This window comes from Amphiura filiformis, chromosome 11 (genome assembly GCF_039555335.1).
Source record: "Amphiura filiformis chromosome 11, Afil_fr2py, whole genome shotgun sequence".
NCBI classification, from domain to species: Eukaryota; Metazoa; Echinodermata; class Ophiuroidea; order Amphilepidida; family Amphiuridae; genus Amphiura; species Amphiura filiformis.
In genome coordinates, this window is record NC_092638.1 from 9,269,537 (window position 1) to 9,290,226 (window position 20,690).

Consider the following 20,690-nt stretch of genomic DNA (forward strand, 5'->3'; position numbering starts at 1 on the left):
GCCATCTCACTCGATCTGATACCAAGTGCGTTGCACCTTGCATTCTTTGGTTAGATACCAGCTTCACGTCATTTGTCCAAGATGTTGGTGGACGTCCTTCCATAGCCCCTTGCAAAATTTATTTTTCTACACCTCCATGTTTCCTGGCAATATGGCCAAAGTACTTCAGCTTTCTCTCCATTATGCCGTTTCTGATGGTTAGACTTGTACCAATCTTGTCGAAGATCCAGGAATTTGTTCTCCTATTCTTTCCATGTCACTTGTAGAAGCATCCTGTACCACCACATCTCAAAAGCATCTACTCTTTTCCTATCATTCTTGGTCATAGACTCGATCCGTAAGTAGCAATGGAAAACACAGTTGCACGAAGTAGGCGTACCTTGAGGTCAATGGATAGGCCTCTGCTTTTCCATATGCTTGACATGCCCTGCACAGTTGTCCTTGCAATAGAGAGTATTCTCTTAATTTCAGTTGTGCTGTCACCACTGTTGTTAATCATTGAACCCAGATATTCAAAACCTCCTCAATCTGTTGTCCATCTATCACAAATTTTCCGCTCTCTGTCTACAACCATTATTTTTTGTCTTCTTTGTGTTCAGGAGAAGGTGTTTCTCTTCGCTGGTCTCTTTGATGCGCTTCGAAGGATCAATCAGCTCTACTCTGCTGCTACAAATACATGGAATATGAAATAAGAGTGGTATCATCGGCGTACCTCAGGTTAGTAATTCTTGTACCGCCAAACTTCACTCCACCTTCAAACCCCTCCAAAGCTGTTCTCATCATGTCTTCAGAGTAGATGTTAAATAGGTTTGGTGATAGCACACAGCCCTGCCGTAAGCCTCTTCCAATCTTGAACCAATCTGTGTCCCCACTACTTGTTCTGACTGCCGATTCTTGGTCTTCATTATAATTTTATAAGCAACTGATCAGATCCACAAGATGACTTGGGAAACCCATCTTTTTCATAGTTTCCCACATCTGAGGTGGCTAACACACAGTCAAAAGCTTTACTGTAATCTTTGAAGCACATGTAAAGAGAAAGTCTATGCTCTCTGCATTTCTCAATCACATCCCTGATATTGACAATTTGGTCCCTAGTCCCCCTTCCTTCACGAAATCCTGCCTGCTCATATTAGATATTTCTTGCTCCATTTTGTTCTTCATTCTATTGATGATTATCTTCAGAAGCACTGGCATGACAAATCAGGCTGATGGTCCGGTGAAGCTCGGTGATTGGCACACTCTTTCAAATTTCCCTTCTTCGGCAGTGGAATAAATACTACCCTGCACCAGTCTCTCGGCCATTTCTTCTTTTTTCATATGATACCACATAGACGCCACATTAGGTCTATCCCTTCTGTCCCAGCTGCCTTCCACAACTTAGAAGTTACGCTACATTATCAATGCCAGGTGACTTAGCATTTTTCATTTGTTCCTTGGCAAGCTCAACTTCAGCCTGTAGATCTCAATGGTGGAGGTTCTTCCTCACTGTACATACACCTTGTCATGTTGTGCCTAAAACAGCTATGAACTATACTGAACCCATCGCCTCATGATGTCTTCACTTTCGGTCAGTAGCGTAGCCAACGAGGGGGGGGGGCAGACCCCCTGACAAAAAATGAAATGAAAGAAAAAAGTGCCCCTCAGACCAAAGGGCAAAGGAAAAGAAAAAGGGCAAGGATCCCCTTTTCAATCAAAATTCACCCCGATCATGGGCCAAAATAGTGTCAAATACACATTTGTCACAATTAAGCCATTTTCATCTCGATTATGGGCAAAAATAGTATCAAATTCAACATTTTTGCACGCTATGCGAGCACATCGTCCCAATAAGGGCTTTTTGGGAACGTCGAAGACATTGCATGTTGCAACTGCGATTTTATTCCAACCCCCCCCCGACTAAGAAAGCTGGCTACGCCCCTGCTTTCGGTAAGAGTCCCAGCAAACACAAAAACGTTTTAAAAACGTTTTAAATAAGTTAGATTTTGGCTTTTGGTTTACATAAAAGCGTTTTAATAACATTAAAATGTCGGGTTATATAAAGGTCATGAAAACGTTTTTAAACGTTTAGTATAAAAACACACTACAACAATAGTTTTAAAATGTTTTCAAAAATGTTATTGTAAACTATTTTTGCAAACATTTTTTGCCAAATATTTTGTCAACATTATGTTAAAATATTTGCACCCAGCAAACACAGAAATGTTCTTAAAATGTTTTTTTTAAACGTTTTAATAACATTTAAATGTCGGGTTATATAAAGGTCATGAAAACGTTTTTAAAACGTTACTGCAAATATTTTGGGCAAACATTTTTCGCAAAATATTTTTTCAACCCCAAAATAACATTCTGTTTAGAATGTTTTGTATAAAGTTTTCAAAAATGTTTTTGGAATGTTATTAAAACGTTTTTATACCCTTTATATAACCCGACACTTAAACGTTTTCTGTAGAACATTTTTGTTTGCTGAGCAGCAGATTATCAAAAATGATTTTTAATGTTATGAAAACGTTTCATACCCTTAATATACCCATTATATAACCCGACATTTAAACGTTTTCTGACAACCTTTTATAACCTTTTGCGAATGATGTCGAAAACGTTTTGTGTTTGCTGGGGTGTTACCTTTTAGCTCATCATTTATAACATCGATCCCCGGGGTCCACTTCTTAGTAAGTTCTTCATGTTCTTTGGCAATACCAAAAGCTATTTTTGAGTCACCCTTACATCTTTCCATTTCCACACACTTCCTTTCGATGTAGTTTCTTTTTTCGTGCCTGCTCATCAGATATTTCTTGATCCATTTTGTTCTTCATTCTCGTGATGATTATCTTCAGTCTTCAGAAGCAATTTACTTGCATGACAAATCAGGCTGATTGTCCGGTGATTGGCACACTCTTTCAAATTTCCCTTCTACTACTACTACTACAACGTTCTTAGGGCGCAATTCGCAAAGAAAGCATCGTTGCGCTTACAATAGAAAACAAATACAGAAGAAAACCAGTGATGAAAAAGAAACCAGTTCAGAATAAATAAGTTTTGAGTCTCTGTTTGAAAAGAGTGACCGATGGCGAAAGTCTGATTTCTGTTGGTATAATGAGTTCCAGCGCTTAACACCAGCTACAGGGAAACGACGATCACCGGCGACACTGATGGATCTATCAGCCAGGAGACGCGTGGTGTCATTACTTGGTCTGAGAGTCCTTTGAGGAATATAAGGAGTCAGTTTGTTGGAGATGTACTTCGGAGCAAGATTATTGAGAGACTTGTAGATATACAGAAGAATTTTGAAACTGATGCGTTTATCAATGCTGAGCCAGTGGAGAGGTGAGACTAATGGGTGAGCTTCGACTCGACGACCAACAGCAAAGATGACACGCGCGGCGGAGTTCTGAAGTCTTTGGAGACGGCTTATGTCTTTTGCAGAGAGCTGAAGGAAGAGTGCGTTACAATAGTCGAGCCTGGAGAGTATCAGTGCTCTTACTGCATGATGGCAGGTCTCTTGATTGATGTAACACCGGATTTGCCACAAGTTCTTTATCTGGAAGACCGTATTTCTGCGGAGAATGTTAAAGGAAATCTGTACCATAAACTAATCAATGGCTATATAGTTGCAGTAATAATAAAAACGACAAACAGTAAAAGTCCCACGCTTATATACGTCCAAATAAAGGAGAAATTCGTAATTCCTTACGACGATCAGCCGTCAGTTTGCAATCCATGGTGGCTGCCATATTGATACCCGATGTATTTTTATTACGCTGTAACGGTACCCCGATTTTGAAACCAGCGAAATCCGTGCCACAAGCCTCGTCGCTCGTGAACTTTGGTGACACGAAGCGAATTTTTCCAAAGTTCAGATTCAACATTCGTTCAAAAGAAAACGCAACAATTCTTACCCATAAAACTACAGAAGAACATAAAAAATGTATTTCAAGTAATATTTATGATCAGCAATGTCTTTTGAGAACGAAAAGTGTACAAACAGCACTAAAAACAAAATTCGCTGTGGGGGTCGCGAATGCCATAAAGCAACACACGCTCGCCGAAGGTAGCCGAGGGTCTGTGTGAAAGGTTACACTACCGCTTGTGGCAGAACGGATTCGCAAGCAGCTATCATGGCGGCTTCCATGAATCGCAGAAACGAAGGATTAAAAGTGCTTTTTCTTTGTTAGGAATATTCCGAAATTCATATAGACCGTCTGGTATGTTTAATTTAGGGGTATATAACTATATTAGCCATTGATTAGTTTATGGTACAGATTTCCTTTAACATGAGCAGTAAGAAACATATTGAAATCAAAGTGACAGCCCAGGTTGCGAATGACAGAAGACAGATTGATAGTGGAGTCGCCGATGGAGAGTTGAATGTTCTGTATGTCCAGGAGCTTGAGATTATGATTTGATGCTGCAATGAAAAACCCAGTCTTGGAGTCGTTGAGTTTTAGATAATTGGCGGTAAGGCAAGATTTTATGTCAGCAATGCAGCATGATATCTTGTTTAATGCCTTGATGATGTCGTCAGGATTACGCGGGTTAAAAGCAACATACAATTGCGAGTCATCAGCATACTGATGGTAATCGATGCCGTGTTTCCTCGCAATTTCACCGATGTGCTTGGAATATGTGGTGAACAAAAGAGGTCCGAGGACTGATCCTTGTGGCAGTCCGAAATCAGTGGTAACTGGGTCTGACATGGTGCCGTTTATGTTCACACGTGATGACCATCGTGATGACCCTTCTTTGGCAGTGGAATAAATACTGCTCTGCACCAGTCTCTCGGCCATTTCTTCTTTTTCCAGATGATACCACATAGCCACACAATCATTTATAACATCCATCCTGGGGGTCCACTTATTAGTAAGTTCGTCAAAAGCTATTTTTGAGTCACCCTTACATCTTTCCATTTCCACAAACTTCCTTTCGATGTAGTTTCTTTTGTCCTCCTTAACACTTTTGGAGACCTCTTTGTTTAAGCGTGCCCATTCTTCCTTTCCTCCATATGCCTTTTCTCTCTTCCTGTCATCAGCTAGGTTTAAGGTCTGCTGAGAGATGTACTTCTTTGCTGTGCTCTGGACTGCTTCTTTCATGTCTTCCCACAATTCATTTGGGGTCTGCTCCTCTTCATTAACTTTCAGTAACTCGTCAAACTTGGTCTTCACCTCTACTGAATATCGAGTGGGAATGTTGTCAACATCATTCCTGGTAGGTGCTGCATTGTCTCTCTTAGCTTTCAGTTTTAGTTTCACTTTGGTTACAAGTAGCTGATGGTCACTACCACAGTCAGCGCCTGGTCGTGTCCTGACATTTTGGTGTAATCGATCTGGTTTCTTGTTCTCCTGGGCTCATCCAAGTCCATAGTCTCCGTGGATGATGCTGAAATAACGTGTTCCCAATGACTAGGTTATTAGCTTCACAAAATTCCTCCAGTCTGTCTCCACGTTCATTTCTGATCCCAAGTCCATATTGGCCTATACACCCAGTTTTCTCCTTCATTTTGCCAATCTTAGCATTCCAATCCCCCAGTACGATGAGTAAGTCTCTTCTAGGTATGTTATCCATAACTCCTTGTACCATCTCATAAAAGTCTGTCTTCTCGCTCTCTGATGCATCTGATGTTGGTGCATAACTTGTATGATAGGAATATTCAAAGGATGTCCTTGCAGTCTTACAGTCATCACTCTCTCATTTATTGGATTACATCCAAAAACACACTTGGCTGTGGGTTTTTTTCTATTATGAAACGCACACCTCCTCGTTTCCTTCCAGTATCTTTTCCATAATTCCATCATTTGTAGTGAACCGCCCTTGTCCAAGCGACCACAACTCTGTTACTCCTAGGATCTTAATATTGTTTGCAACCATCTCCTTCTCCACATCTTCAATCTTTCCTCCTGACATACTGCGTACATTCCATGTAGCAATATTTATTAGCTTCCTTAAAGGGGTGCTGTTCCTTTCCTTCCTGGGACCGTCAAGACCAGGACTTCCGGTAGCAGGCTTTAATCCTGATCTGTCATCACCAACAGGTGTACTCTGAGCAGCATCTCTCTCTTCGTTTGTACTCTCATGTTTACAATCGAGGCCAAATAGTACGGTGGGTGACCAGGTCCTTCCGTACCAACAGTAGCGAGGGCCCCCGGCCATTCCTGATTTATTGAGTACTAGCCTCCACTTGACACAAACCATCTCACTGGATAGCAGATTTGATGCCTCATGTTTACAATCCGGTATTGCCAAATAGTACGGTGGGTGGCCAGGTCCTTCCCCCAACAGTAGAGGGCCATTCCTGATTTGTTAAAGTACTAGCCTCCACTTGACACAAACCATCTCACTGGATGCCAGATTTGAGCTTTGTGTATTAAATTGTGTTTTGTCGTTGACCCGGGGTCGTTGACCATACCGTTGATTCTACCGGCGCTACACATACATCAATGCTGTTGACCATTGACGACTATTTAAACCATAGCTAGTATTCGCTAATTACCCATAGCTGGGTTAAAGGAGGTTGTAAAGAAGCACCATACAAAGGTCTCCCTTCCTTCTGCCTACTCATACCACACTGGCGAGGTAAAATGGTAGAGGCTGGATGAGCTCCGAGTTCGAAAAGAGGAGTTCTTGAAATCAGCTCTTGCTGTTATACTGACAGGCGGTCTCAGCGCCCCCTGAGAATCCACATTCTTACACTAAACACTATGATTGGGACAGCAAGAAAGAAAAGATGAAGGGAAGAAGTAAAAGTCACAACACAAGCTGGCACTCACATTAGCTTTTACGACGATGTTGTCCGTCTGTGGACAACCTTTTAGTACGCAGTACCGATTTAATTTGACAGCATTGCTGATTTCCTGATGTCCGTGTGGGTTTGCGCCGTCACCTTCACACTGGGGATCTGTGTAATGTACCACCAGTGTGAAATGGGTTATGTGCCCATCGGTGGTGGATTTCAGCGCCTTTACCCTAGTATGTGGAATAAGAACTCCCATCCTCTACGAAACTTAAGACAAAAGCTCCCATCCAAAAACAACACCAGACAAAAACAAGCTACCAAGCCAACTAATTTGGCTCACCTTTCCTAACCAGCTGTGTTGCGAAAGGAAGTTTTAAGGTAAAGAAGGTAGTAGACGGGTTGAAAGATGAAAAAAGTAAAGTAGTGTAGGTAGGAGCATCCAAAATGGGACAAGGTGTAAGTACCCAATTGGAGAAAATCCAGCATAGATGGAAAGAGTTGGCACAAGTGTCAAAATGCTGGCAAAGAGTGTTTTTCAGCTCCTCGATAGGTGTCTTATGACAGCGCAATGGACTATGTGCTCACACACCTTACATAATTATGATTGATGTAAGGGAGATCGGTCTATAATTAGCCGCTGATGAACAACTTCCTTTTTGTAGATCGGAACAACGGTAGCTTTCTTCCAGGAGGAGGGCACAACACCTTGGTCAATTGAAGCTTGGAACAGTAGGGTTAGTGCTGGTGAAACTTCCTCTGCCGTCACCTTGAGAAGCCTTGCATTACTCAGAATTGCTTCATCATCTTCTCTTGCGTTGCCACTTCTGCAGACACTACCATCACTGTATGTACTGGATATAGCCTGGTATGCTTGATCTACATCAAGCCTCTTCAATTTCTAATTCCTCAAAGCTTTTTTTTAAATTTCAACTGGAATTCTGTCATCTTGATCTTGCTTTTCTTTTCATTCCTGATAAACTTGAATCTATGTAGTCTTCTCCTTACATGAAGTTGGTCCCTTACCATTCTGTAATCGCTACCTATATCTTATCCAATCTGCATGTTTCTTGACAAATATGTTGGTTATAACCAAGTCACTGTGCTGTGCTGCAAATTCCACTTCATCTCTGTCCATGACCAAATTTTTCTGTGATGGACTCTTTCATCTGTCATTCTACTACTTTAGCATTAAAATCTCCTATAACAATGGTATACTGTGCTCTGTTGGCTTCTATTGCCTTAATCACATCTTCGTAGAATATTTGTCTTATCATACTCGCTATTATGTATAATTGAAGACCGAATTAAAAAGACCATAGTTTGCGTATGACGTCCTGTCAACCAGACCAAAAATGTCGTACTGCGCAAGTCAGCAACCAATTACGGCGCGCCTTTGCCCTGACGTCAGACGCAAGCTGGTCTTTTTTATATCGGTCTTCAATTATAGTGGGCAATGCTTATTTGATCATTTCCTGTCAACTGTCGGCTGAGTGTTGCTAATCTATTGGAATAGCTGTTGACTTCTGTGACATAAAAAAATATCTGTAACTTTTGGATGAATTTAAAGTCCAATACCTTTTGCTCCTGCGTCCTCTTCGGTTTCTCCATGATATTAGAACCATCTCCTTCCTTGTAGCTAGCTCAGAGGATGATTTAAGGAAGCCCCATCATGCACTGCAAACGTGTTATCACTAGAGTTTCAACTGCCACTTTACTTTTCAAATCCCATTGAATGCTGTGCAAAAGATGTTGTTTAAGAATTGTGCGTGTGTCATTATTACTTGGTCGATTTCAGAACAAAAGTGATGTATATGCATAAAGGATAATTCACACCTTCTGTAGGTAACATAAAATGTGAAATCGACTAGCATTTTGAATGCGTTTTTATTGTAAATATATCAGTCCAAATTCAAATTTAACCATGCCCGTCAATGCAATGTGCGAGCAGTGGTGTCATGTTCACTCACACAGCTGTGCTAACCGCAAGTCAACACAGTGGCGTGGTGGGAAGTGCTTAAATCATCCTCTGTAGCTAGCTCAACAATAACAATTCCATGTCCTTTTCTGATAATCCAATGATATCCCATTATGATTCATGAAGTTCATCTAACAGCGTTTCACGCATTTCCTCTGTTCTCAGAGTCCTTGTATTATACGTACTACAGATGTTCAACTTCTGTCCAGTCATTTTACCCGTCTCATTCTTAATGTTTCCATGTGGCTTCAAGTTGTCATGTGGAGCATTGCGAGTAGGCAATTTGCAGCTTTGGTGTGTTTGACATTAAACTGCGCTCATTGTGGCCCTGGGCTCTGCGGTCTTTAATTTGGCGACTTCCAATAATCATTAATGATTCTCGCCATAAACAACGGCTGGTTTGTGCTGTGCTGTGTCGGGTGAGGTTTCTATCACCGTTACCTCACCCGTATTCTACTCCTGAAGACATTCCTGGAGATGCAGGCTTTATCATGTTTATGGTCATGAAGATGTCTTACAGTTAGCAATATAACCTTCCAGGCTGCTCCAATGTCACTACTATTTAATTGCCCGCAGAGCCCCTTCTGTTAACTCTGCCGCAAGGCAAAGCTGTAACAGGTGGAATGTGATTGACTTGCAATCTTCAAGAATGTGGGGGTTGATAACTACAGAGAGGCGATTAGAAACAGGAGGACTGATGGAATATCACCGGTGCCTACAGCCTTGAAGTATAGCAAAGTAAGCAAAGGGTAAGTAGCGTTCAGGAGAAAGGCAAGGCATGCTGGGAGAAAGAGAGTTAGGTAGGGAGAGCAAAGCAATTGATAACAATAGTTAATAAGTAATAATTCCACATCCAACAATTTTGGGGAAAAAATGGGCCAAAACCATGTATTTTGCATGTTTGCTTACAATAACTTTAACTAAATTTGCAGCCTAGACACAAATCTTTTAATTGAAAATCATGGATATAGGCTAAAATATCACTCTATTAATATTTCACTATTTTTGTCTTCTTTTTTTTTTGAACAACTGGTTACAATGGAAAATATGAAGTACCTTTCTCAAAATCAGAATGCCTGATATTAGTCTTTGTTCAAGTCTTCAGAGTTCATTGTAATATTCTAGCATACAAGTCTTTAATTGAAATCAAAGTATGACTGGTACATATAACAACAGTAGCATATACAATAAAATCACACAATCAGTTTTATTCTATCAGTACTTAACCAGCGGTCTTCTTGTTGGTGATCCTAGAGTTCTTGCAATGTTCTGGATGACTGATGGAATATATCCTTATTCACTTGTCCTGCGAAAATCAGCGAAGTCCAGTGTACACTTGCCTTTATAAATATCCTTGCGTATGAAATCCTCACATGAAAATGATGCTGCTTTCTCCAATCACTTATCTTCTTGCACTGCTTTCTCCAAAAATATCTCCTTGAGCTGCTTTCTCCAAAAATGGTGTTTCTTTCACCAATTACTCTTTCTCCAGGGAACAGGTTTCTTTAACACAGCTCCGCTGTATTTGACAGATGTGTGGTTTTCATAAACCCAGCAAACTCCAGCAATTCGACAGAAGAACTTTAATCCTTTGATGAGGAAGAGCACATTCACATACTCATAAATCTCCTTCGTTGCTGTATTAAAATAACTCAATCATTGGCTATGTAAACTGGTTAAAATGCACTTCTTTTTTGAAGCACAAAGACCATCACACACATGTGGAGTTTTACAATCTCCCATGACATTCTGTAAAGTCCAAACTCAAGCCTGCAGCTTTTATACCCACAATCTATTTAAATAGACCATTCTGTCACATTTACTTCCTCGGGGGACTTTCCAAAATGATCTCCATTTCACAATCCAATGGATTTTCCCCTGATGATGCAACTATGCACAGAATATGGAGTAATATGTAAAATCCCATATGACATTAATAACTCTGATTCAGTTTGTTTTGATCACCTGATGAATGAAAGGGAATTCCCCTAGAACATGCCATAACACACAAACTCTTGCAAGTGCAAGGGGTTTTCCATCTCATGAAATACTTTCAGCTTGTAAACAAAGCTAAATAATTAAATTAAATTACTCGGGGCACATCACACAGGAAACACAATAAAATTGGAAACTGATTTTAAGGTAGGAATTGAAGTTACAATAATGAATAAATACAAAACACATCTTTCTCCACAGTATTGCATACATATATATCTTCATTTATTACATAATTTTAAGTATTTGAACACATTTTTAATACAAAAATAAAACACAGATAAGCAACTGGTAAATGTATAACATGTGCAGCATTTTCTAAGCTAAATTTCAGCCACAAAGTGAGATTAATTATGTACCTTACTGTTAAATTCTGAACACTGTTTCCACAACGAAAACAATCTTTAAAAAGACAGTCTTCACTCTGGAGGAGGAGCACAGTGACTGATTTTTTTTGGATGAAAATGTAGCAACATCCAGTGACATCTACCATCTTAATGTTCACATACTGCACAGGGGTGTGACAGCTCACAGTTAAAGTAAGACATAAAGAAATCTGCTGAAAGACTTTGTTATGTTTTAACCACTCATGACTATCGTGAGATAAGTTGCTGTAGATGGAGCAAAGGATTCAGTCACTGCTAGCGATATCATGCTGGGTATGCTACAGTTGATTGGACTTTCTCAAGAGAGTGATGTAAGTCCTTTGTCAAGGATACTTTGTACGTCTTCCGCCTTTGACCGTGCATACACACCAGGTCTTTGAGTCCATGTGCATGATTTAATACTATGTGCACTAGGGCATGCACTGACGTCACTGTCTTGAGGAAGCCAAATGGACTAGAGCAAGTCTTGATTATCAGCTTGTTATTTTGTTTTGATGGAAGAAAAGTAGAAAAAGTTTTAAAAAAATTGTTATGCTGGCAGCAACTGATCTGTATAAGACAACCATTAACAGTGACTCAATTAGAGGATATTCCAAAATGGAATTAGAGAATAAATGATAGGATTTTGTCTTTTGCCTATCAATATCGTGTCATAATGGATGGGCTGGCCAATATTTTGAGTAGTGGATGCCGGCGCAGCGGTATCCACTACGATAAAAATATTGGCCAGCCCATCCATTATGACACGATATTGATAGGCAAAAGACAAAATCCTATCATTTATTCTCATTCTTATTCAGTTTTAATGTAATTTTTGAGAAAAACTGCCTTTTTCAGAAAAAATAAAGTTACTTTTGTAAGGACATCCCTGTTGTTTTAAATGAACGAAACCATCACGAACATCTAAGCCGCCGAATCGCGTTCTTAGTTCTCAAGACGTGCATTACGCTAACGCATTATCGCGCGATCATTGAGGAGCAACAAGCGTGCCGCCGTTGCGTGGCGGCGCGCGCCCTGACTAATATCACTATCAACTATTGTGAGATATTATACACCTCAAACCAATCAAATTACGTGAATTCTTTACAAGACGCACCCATTGAATAAGAATATTAAACAAATTCAAGGGAACAAGGGTTATTTCCCCCTTGTTTAACCCTCTCCACGCAGGTGTCGACTGTAGACGACACGTCTCAAAAACATTAAAATATTTCAAAAATTTCAGAATTGAAGAGCTTTGTTTCAAAACCCCTTACATCCACTTGAGCAATTTTGAGAACACATAAAAAAAATCACTGATATAAGGGGGTTTTCAACAAAAGCAGTTTTTGGCAGGATGCTCATCCTACCCCTTATTAGTCAAAACCCATCTCCTAATTATGCCAGGAACTTATCAATCACCCCTTGTAACAGAAATTGATGACATTTTAGCCATCTCACTCATCATTTCCATAGTTATTACCTAAAGTGTACACCCCAGGCCTGACGCAGGGGGGTGAATCAGTCGCACCCCCAATGTGCAAAAGTATACAAAAAGTCCCAAAATACGACAATTTTGGAGCGTAGCAAAAAAAATCAGGTTTTTACACTTTTTTGGCCAAAAAAGGTCCAAATTTTTTTGAGGAAAAGTCCACTTTTACAAAATTGCCCCCTCCCCTGGAAAAAAGGTCCACTTTTTCAAAATCAGCACCAAATCCTGCGTACGGGCCTGGTACACCCCTACACTCTGCATCATAGTTAAGGCAGTGCACCACAGACAAATGTGTTTGATCTTTGGATCCCTGTCAATGCTGCTTTGATGCTTCTTTATTCATGACCTATTGATTAATGGTAACTCTATATTGATCAGTGTCATCACAGGCAGAGATTCAAATGCTATCACAATTAACAATCGTCAATTGATGGTCGATCAAAAGATCAAACTAATTTGGTTCTAATGCCTATGGTCTTCAATGTACCATCATAGTTACATACTCACATGTGCAAAGAGTGCTTTTACAAATTATAAAGGCTTTTACAAGTAGTATATAGTCACTACTTTATTGAAATACTGATACAAGTTTGTCTATATAGTTGAAGTTAAGCTTACTTAAAACAGCTGAACATATTCCAATAAAACAGTTTTAAAATACAATAACACTTTTGTACAAATGAAATGAAAAACTATACGTAATATGGTAGCCTCATGCAAGTAGAGTTAAAAAATACAATTTTATAAAACAAATAAAAAGTAAAAAAAAAATTATATGTTAATGCTTGTCAAAAGCATGTTCTGGAGCCTAACAAAATGTTCTTAAAGAGGAAAGTCAGGTAACCCCATCAGATCAGTTCTTCTGGGGTGAACCAAACCTGCCTGGTTATCAAATTAATCAGAGACAAGGTTATCTCTGAATTTGTGCTAATTGATGCAATAATATTTAAACATCAATTAGCACCTGTCATATTCAAAGATAACCTTGTCACTGATTAATTTGATAACCAGGCAGGATTGGTTCACCCCAGAAGAACTGCTCTGATGGGGTTACCTGACTTACCTCTTTAAGAACATCTTGCATTTAAGAACATATTAAGAACTGCTCAGGTGGGGCTTGGGTAGCAGCCACAGAGCAGGTACATTATTAAATGTACATTGTAATGTGCATGGTGTCCCCCAAAAGATTACATGAAAATTTTAAAAAACAATAAAGATGATGTTAACAAATATCAATTTCCTGTTTGTGACAATCTACATGTATGTACCGGTAGCCTCTACTGCATGTAGTACCCCTGTACGTAAAATGTCAAGCTCGCAAGCTTTTATGATACAGAGTTGACACTTAGGGCTCATATTGAAATACCCTACCACGTTTTCACACAGAAAGAAGGCAGGATTCCCTCGCTAAGCGCGCACCTCAGGAAAGCTCGGTCATAAAACGGATGGATTATATGCATCAGTGATACACCCTGAACAGGATTTTAACAAAAGAAGGCTAGCACAGGAAAGCTGCAGGATGGCGCACACCTTCCTGTGTAAGGGAATTTCAATATGAGCCCATAGCAGACACTTACAGGAAGAGAAAATACTGAAAAAGTGATATTGTTTTGTTGTACCATTGCAAAATATAGTACATTTTCTTAATTCTACATGTATTAAACTTGTTTTGGGGACAACCTGTTCTATAATATCTGTGATGCAATCAAGTAAAACAAGTCATTTACTGAAACTTTAATTGATTTTTAATTTATTAATTTATATTCCTACATCATACATCATACTGCAAATTAATCATATCATTGGAATTGGAATTATAATGCATCCTGAGATGTTATTAGTACCCCCGCCCCTCCTTGTTCACTGGCTTGAGCATTTTACTTGAGCACCACACTGAGCAACTATTGGCCTGGTCAGATCAGGTCATGTCACATGTTAACCCCATGAGAACTACCTGCCGATTGGCCAAAATGAATATTGTGTCCACTTTTGAACCAATCAAGGAGGCTATTAATAAAGATCATCTGCAAATGCAAGTTTGACCATAAATAGTTTAAAGTCTAGTCCTAATTGGCAATTGAAATGAACATTTCAAGTTATCAACCAATCAGAAATGCTGTTTGATGACCAGTAGTGTCCATGGGGTTAAAATAAAGATCATCTTGACTAACTTTGCTTCATTGTATCACATCATATTGCACATACATGTACTTACTACTTTAAAGACAAATCATTTTTGTGTATTTTTTCAAAAATTTCTTTAATATTGATTACAAAATAAACATTTCTACAAATCGTGCCCTTTTTTAAAAATTAAAAAATCAAAAATTTTAACCACTTGATCTTGTTACTACTTTAAGAGAAATCATTTTTGTGTATTTTTTCAAAAATTTCTTTAATATTGATTACAAAATAAACATTTCTACAAATCGTGCCCTTTTTAAAAATTAAAAATCAAAATTTTAACCACTTGATCTTGTTACTACTTTAAGAGAAATCATTTTTGTGTATTTTTTCAAAAATTTCTTTAATATTGATTACAAAATAAACATTTCTACAAATCGTGCCCTTTTTTAAAAATTAAAAAATCAAAAATTTTAACCACTTGATCTTGTTACTACTTTAAGAGAAATCATTTTTGTGTATTTTTTCAAAAATTTCTTTAAAATATTGATTACAAAATAAACATTTCTACAAATCATGCCCTTTGTATTACACATCCTTTTTTAATAATTTTAAAAAAATTAAAAATTTTTAACCACTTGATCTTGTCACTACAGTTTGTCCACTCTGAAGTACAAAGTGACAACGCTGGCTTCAGATATCTGGTAGCGTAAACAGTCTTGCAGTGCTGCGTCTCTGCTGCAGGTATGCGTACCTTCAAAGTCGGCACAATGTGTATGTCCGCGTCGGTACTTTGTACTGACTTTTTTACTCTAAGACAAATCATTTTTGTGTATTTTTTCACAAATTTCTTTAAAATATTGATTACAAAATAAACATTTCTACAAATCATGCCCTTTGTATTACACATCCTTTTTTTTAAATTAAAAAAAAATTAAAAAATTATAACCACTTGATCTTGAGCTGTTCATATTTGCACCACAAAAGTTGAGTCACTATGAAAATAAAATGTCTTATTTTGTTCATGGTTAGTTCAGGCAATGATCATGATGATAGAGCATAAAATTATCTGTTATTATCTGCACATATTAAAGGGGCATTTCGTGATCCACAGCCTCATCCCCCCACTTTTCCCAAAAAAAGTTGAGATTTTTACACCACTGGATACCTCTGTCTACATAATGTTTATGTACCAAATATTTCTTGCAGATTAATTCGTTTAGCAAAAATATCGCCAAATTTGAATTTCGTTCTGGTGCACCAGAACGAAATTACAACACATTGTCTATATATATGGAGCAGTGTAATACACATAATCATGCATAACTCGCAAACGCAAAATCGGAATCAACTGAAATTTTGGAAATAAGCTTTTTTCGTGGATATTTACTGAAAAATTTCATAAAAAGAGGATGCTAGGATCACGAAATCCTCCTTTAAATACAAACGAGATTCTATACAAATAATACATTGATAATAAAGTTGATAAATGTGGATAATGTTTTATTACTAGCTTGATCAGAGATATAATAAATTCTTTCACTTCTTTTGCTGATGCTGTCCAATTTTTTTGGTTCGGGAAGTCCCAGTAGAGGTAGGGCATGTGTTCATAACTAAGTCTTTGCTACACAGCAAAGTACTTGTATACCGACATTTCCCTGTATTAAATCTACCGTATTCTGCCTGGCTGATAACTGGCACGCATATGTTTACCCTAGTACTAATAGGTTCACTAGTCAATGAAAATATGGTTTGCTAATCATGAAATTCGAAGTCCAAAAAAAATAGGGTTAGGGGTGAGCTTTCAGGTTATGGTTAGTGTGCTAGCAAACTTTGGGACTAGCAACCCTCAGGACTAGCAGACTTTATTACTAGTGGACTTTTGAACTAGCGAAAGTAGAAGACTGTCTTGGCAAGAAATGCATACTTTCAAAAATTTTGAACAGGCTCATTGAAATGTGACAGTGTGCAGTGTGACAGTTTTTAACTACGCTGCTTTTGACCTGTACTCCTTCTTGGAATCTGAAAGGAATAATTGCAATTCCACTTTTTTATAAATCAAATGAGTAGCACATATATTAAAATTACATGGCAGACTCCCATGAAATCTTTGGCACTTAACTTTTTAACAATTTTCAAAACATAATTTCACATATGTTACTGATGTACTTGGTACCACTGGGCTATTTCAGTTAAAATCCATACAGCCCCTATGGAATACATGATGTTAAGGGGTACTACACCCCTGTGGTAAATTTGTGACTATTTTTGCATTTTCTCAAAAATAATAACACACTGGTAACAAAAGTTATGTATATTATTGGGGCAAGGAATCCAATTACTACACTGAAATTTCAGTGACTCAAGACAAGCGGTTCAGTATGTATGATAGGAAACAAGGTACATCCTAGCGGTACCTTATTTCTTATTATAAATAACAAACCGCTTGTCTTGGGTCACTGAAATTCCAGTGTAGTAATTGATTCCTTGCCCCTATAATATACATAACTTTGTTACCACTGTTTTATTAGTTTTTGAGAAATATGCAAAAATAGACACAAGATTAAGGGGTACTACACCCTGCCCAATTTTGTGCCTATTTTTGCATTTTTCTCAAAAATTATAGCACATTGGTGACAAGTAAGATATGTATATTATAGGGGCAAGGACTACAACTACTGCACTGGAAATTTTATTTCAGCACAGACAACAGTTGTACAGTTACAGTCAAAAATGAGGGAAAACCAATATTTGATCAATAAATCAGTAACTACCGGTACTTGCCTTGAGTTGCTGAATTTCCAGTGCAGTAGTTGTAGTCCTTGCCCTATAATATACATATCTTACTTGTCACCAATGTGTTATAATTTTTGAGAAAAATGCTAAAATAGGCACAAAATTGGCCAGGGGTGTAGTACCCCCTTAAGGTCATGTCATGCATAGGGGGTGCTGGATTTCAAATGGAATAAATCATTGCACATTCAAAATAAAAAAAACACTTACAGTTACAGAAAGGATACAACATACATGTTTGTGAGTATTTCTTTACATGTAAATCACAAATAAAAAACAATCAATGACTCTTTACACTAGAGCATGTCAACTACTTGGAGCATAAAAAGGTCAAATGCTTGTGCTGCTTGATGCACAAAACAGTGAACTGCTGAAGCTTTTAAACAAAGGCAGTTAACCCTTTTGGTCTCCAGGCTGCCCATGCACTAAGCCTTTGTGTGCTCCAAGGAGTCAATGTAATCATTGTAAAGATACACATGGGTTAGAGTAATTAAGTTGTAACAGAGTGGGTAGCATGTACACTTAGTGACATTTAAGTTACAAGTAATAGACTATTATACTATTATTATACTGAAGGAAGATGTAATACATGTACAAAAATTCACAACATAATACTTGTACATTCCCCTGTTTTGAGGCCAAGAAAGGGAAGCAGGTAATACCCCAATGCACATCTTCTGATCACACACAGCCACACTGTTCTTAACAAGAGAGCCATCATGGGAGAGTATCGAAAATAACAGCAGCCTGCTATACCCTAAAAACTTGATAGTTAGCATGTACTTACTATTGAGCACTTTTGAAAACATGAAATTCTACCAAAGTCTGGCGCTTTACCAACTGAGCTAAGGGACCGTTCACAAACACTTGTAAGGGGGGCCTGATGCAAAAAGGGGGGCCCTGAAAATGTTTGACCCTCCTAAGGGGGGGCCCTGAAAAAATGACCACAAATTTTCCTGGAAAAATTAAGTTTATATGCTTTTCTATGGGGTTGACCCATAATTTTCATGTCAAAAAGGGGGGCCTGAAATTTTGAGGTCTGTAAAGGGGGCCACGAAAAATTTTTGCAATTAAATTTTTTTGCATCAGGCCCCCCCTTACAAGTGTTTGTGAACGGTCCCTAATGGGGTTGAAAAACAAATTTGCAGATTTACTTGTTCGTATAACAATGTGTATCGATAATTTGTTCAAAACACTTAATACTTTTGTAGATGGGGCACTTCATGCTTGAATGTTTTAAAAGCGCTCAATAGTAAGCACATTATGCTAACTATCAAGTTTTTACGACATTGCATTTTCAGTGTGATTTCAAGATTTGCAAGAACTTTTGACATCTGCTTCCTGCTTGGAACTTTGCCTCCACAATAGCACCTGATCTGAAAAAAATGTTGGCATTTATACAGCGCCTTTCACATGTATCATAGCGCTTTGCATTTATTCCACTGTCATTGGAATAAGACAGCTGGCACACATATGCCTAAGGCATGCTCATCATACCTTGGATGCTCAATGGATAACATTCATAATAGCTCCCCATTTCACCCCTGGGAAGAGAGCATCAAGTGAACTACAGTGCCTTGCCCAAGTGCACAACACAATAGCACTGTAGGGGCTTGAACTTGAAATCCTCCGGTTGCACAGTGGAGCCTGTACAGCTGCGCCAGCATGCCTCAATGTGAAAAAATACCTTTACTCTCATGTTCATAGTATACCACTCATCTACAAGATAAAACCCAAGGATACAACAAAAGTACATGATTGTATACATACATCATAGTTCATACATTAAACAGGTTAAGCTAAGAGAATCTGCACTTGGCCATGCAAATGTGTGTGTGTCCCCCATGGAGGAGAAAAAGTGTACCTGCAGATCATTTAGCAGTGTCCCTTGCAAACATGCTGATTATGTAAATGCTTGTGCTAATTGATGTAGAATAATTTGAAGATACATTGGTCTCCAAGTGTGACACTCTGATGTTACAAAGAATTTCGGTACAATTCTGGTTTACCCTGCGCACACTGTGGTTTAGGTATAATTCTGGTTTACCCTGCACACCCTTATTTTAGGATTAGCGTTAGGGTTAAGATTAGGGTTAGGGTTATACTTGTGGACAGGGTATACCACAATTATTCCAGAATTTAGCATTGACCAGTGCTTTACAGAGATAGGACTCTCCTAGGCTGGGTGGAACCACTAAAGAGCAAATGCCTTGTAAAATTACCAGAGAAGATAAGGCAAGAAATAAAGGAAGGAGACCACTTTATGTCACCCTAACTTCAAATCATGGGTCCATGCCTGTTATGTAATCTCTTTAGATGTACACATCTTACCAATAGGTAATATATGGTGCAATAGTCCAGTCAATCTAAGCAAATTAGTGGTGTCACCCACCACTAATTGCAACAGAATTTTTTTCACTTTTATACATTTTAGAGATGTCCCTGAACATCATACCAAAAATATACCAAAATATACTTGGTGGAAAGGTATTTTTTGGCGGGAATAGGTCATAAAGGGGTTAAATTTCAAAATTGCTTTAATCTTTTTTAAAACTATACCAAAGCATTCCTCTAGTCTTAAGGATTCAGAAAAAGTATAGTTTGTCATATCTGTGATGTACCATTCTCAAGTTATAAGCAAAAAGGTCAAATTTTGGGTTCCACGTGGGTCAACTTCGAAAAAGTACTCCGATCTCCTTAAAAATGGTCTCAATGTGTTCGTCCTTTAAAAACACTCCAAAATAAGAATAGTTTGCCATATCTTGGATGTTTCGTTACCAAGGTAGCAGGGTAAGAGAGGTCATTGACCATTGAACTCTATTGACCCCGACCTAGTTTTCGATGTTACGCATGTAATTAAACAGCCTAAACAGTGCAAATATTCATTAAATGAATTATGTTTGCAAGCCGAACAATTTGAGACCATTTTGATTAAAATCAGACAATTTTTAGTTTTTTTTTTTCTGTTGAACCCAATATTTGACCTTTGACCTTTTCGGTTATAACTCAAGAACCGTACATCACAGATATGGCAAACTATATTTTTCGAATCCTTATGACTAGAGGAATAATTTGATATAGTTTTTAAAATGATTGGAGCGATTTTGAAATTTGACCCCCGTATGACCTTTTCCCGCCAAAAACTACATTTCCACCAAGTATATCTTAGTATACTTTTTGTATGTTGTTCGGGGACATCTCTGACATTCATAGCAG